This window comes from Lemur catta, chromosome 1 (genome assembly GCF_020740605.2).
Source record: "Lemur catta isolate mLemCat1 chromosome 1, mLemCat1.pri, whole genome shotgun sequence".
Taxonomy (NCBI): domain Eukaryota; kingdom Metazoa; phylum Chordata; class Mammalia; order Primates; family Lemuridae; genus Lemur; species Lemur catta.
Genome location: NC_059128.1, coordinates 78,521,770 through 78,524,361, shown reverse-complemented (window position 1 = coordinate 78,524,361; position 2,592 = coordinate 78,521,770).

The window sequence follows — 2,592 nt, the reverse complement described above, 5'->3', positions numbered from 1 at the left end:
CTGCCTTCCCTGAGGTCCAGTTCTCCAGCTCTTCCTTAATTGCCATGAGGTACCACAATATCTTAACAGTAAATTCAGTTTTGGCCTCAGCTAAAAATCTTAAATACATCCTAGTGCAGTCTAATTGCAGTTAAGAAATCTTGAGAGGCTAATTCTCTGGTATACCTAAGTCTGTATTTGGCACATAGTAGGCACTTAATAACTGAATGACTGCATCAATATATTTCCTTGAAGAACTGGGTTCTTTTCCAAGAAAAACCTGTCCACCAGGCCATTGTTTCTTTTCATGAAGGGTAGTCTCAAAGGAAAATTACTATAGCTGGGTCCCAAAAAAGCAAGTGTTTATTACTAGTAAGCAAGCACTCTGCATTGTAGCAGTAACTGAACCAGGAAATAGTAAACAAGTGGCTAAGAAGATGCCACATCCAAATTAACTACCTCAAGGTGGAGTCTCAGGAAAGCAAGGCTATATATATATCTGAAGTGGTAATGTAGTTAATTATTTGTATTGGTTGAAGAGGTTTTAAGACAATGTGTCTTTAAAGAATGTTGACAGAAAAAGTGAAATATAGGGAAGGGGAAGCCAAAGAACATTTTGAGTCTCCAGAGAAAAAGGTAAGCTGACCTGCAGTCTTTTAGCAAGTATATATCTAGTGGAGATGAGGGCATCCTCTTGACTTGATATTAGCCATTAAGGTTCTCTTTCAGTAGACTCCCTCTCTGGTTCTTCTCTTACCAAGCAGGCATCTAATTTAGTTTCTTAAGGGAGGAAACCTGACAGTAAATGAATAAAATTGAAATCTGGTGTAAAAATTAGTCTCTTGTGACTGTGATTAGTGTGAACCAGTTTCCCTGAGTCTCATCAATTTTGTATGCACTGAATGAATCAATTTTCTGGACTCAGAAGTCCAAACTCTGAAATGTGGGCTCATTTTTTCCTTCATTTATCAAACAATTATTGAGTGCCTACACTGTACCAAAGTACTCTTCTAGGTTCTGGGGATATTAACTTCAAAGTGTTAACCCATATAAAATTGAAAATGGAATGTGGGGGTTGAAGGTACTATGGAAAAATACATGGGCTATGTGTATGTAGCATTAATAAGTTTTTGAAACAAATTGAGAATTCATTCACAATATTGTACATACTTTTTCAAATGAGGAAGCAGGGAAACACATGTTTACAACTATATGTTAGGGACTCCACTTAGTCCTTAAAACTAACCTGCGATTCACATGCTAAGTCTCTAGGGGAATCCTGTAATCACAAATACAGTAACAATTCCCATTTTACAGACAAACAGAATAGGTAATCAATAAATGTTGAACAAAATAACGTTAAAACCTCTGTCCTCAAGAAGTATTATTAAAGGAGAGTAAATGACAGCAGAAGTGAAGCAGAGCTGCTCATGGATTTTATTTAAGAAGTACCTTATGCACCCGTCTCAAAATCTCATAAAGATGAACTAGCTTGAGGCTAAAGGGCAAACAGGGCTAGGTTAAAAACTCCTATGTATAAATTCCAAAATCAGAGTCATTTTTTCCAATGATTTCTTAGGAAAAGATTACATTTTGTAAAGATTTGATATATGTAACTTGATACAGAAACAGCTAAATGAAATTTTTTTCATTTTAAACCAAAACAACAAAAATCTACCCAAGAATCCTGTAAGATATAAAGTGATAGTTGATAGTATCTGTCTCCATTCAACTCCCATACATTTTTCCATACTTTTATAGGGCATCGTAAAATCCTATAGTACCTTCTCATTCCTGTCTGGACAGTGGGAAAAACAAACCTTTCTTCAGGAAGTCCCCAAAATCCACATGGTTAGTAAGCTCTCAGTAAACCAGACAAGCCATATTCTCTTTAGAACCATAACCACCTCTTGAACTCAGACTGTCCACTATGATGCTGTCACCCAATGCATTAACCATTTGTCTTGGAGAAAGGGAATACTTTGCATGAAGAACTTCAGAACTTCTAACTGGTCTCCCACCCACCCATTCTTATTTCTAAAGTGATCTTTTTAAGACCAACTCAATCATTTACTCCCCGTTTGAATGTTCCCTCGCCACAACCAAGCCTAGCTGTAGCCCTTGAATAAATTTTCTGAGGATCTTGATGTAAAATAGTTATTAGCACCCTCACAGCCATTCTCCTTTATGACCCTTTTCCCAACTATAATTAGTCAGTCTTCACTGCTAGATTGTAAGCTTGAGTGCAGCTTCAGTTTTGCTTTGTCATTTACAGAGCCAACAATGTAACATAGTAAGGTAGTGTGATTTCTTAAATGACTTTTTACCGTCATTAGGAAGGTTACTCATAGCCACTTGTTAACACATGAAGTACATTACTGCTTATATTGGTAGCCACTAAATGTACCAGTTCATTTGGTTCATCCGTCACTAAGGGGATTTTTCCTAACTTGGCAGATCCTTTAGGTGAGCTTGCTATCCTGACTTCTCACTTAAGCCATTCAACAATCACTCTTAAATTTCCTCATCACCATTTCTTAACACTCAAAATTTTCATCAAACATGTTCTCAACATGGCTAACCTCTCCATTGTCACTTTCCTAGTCTTCATTT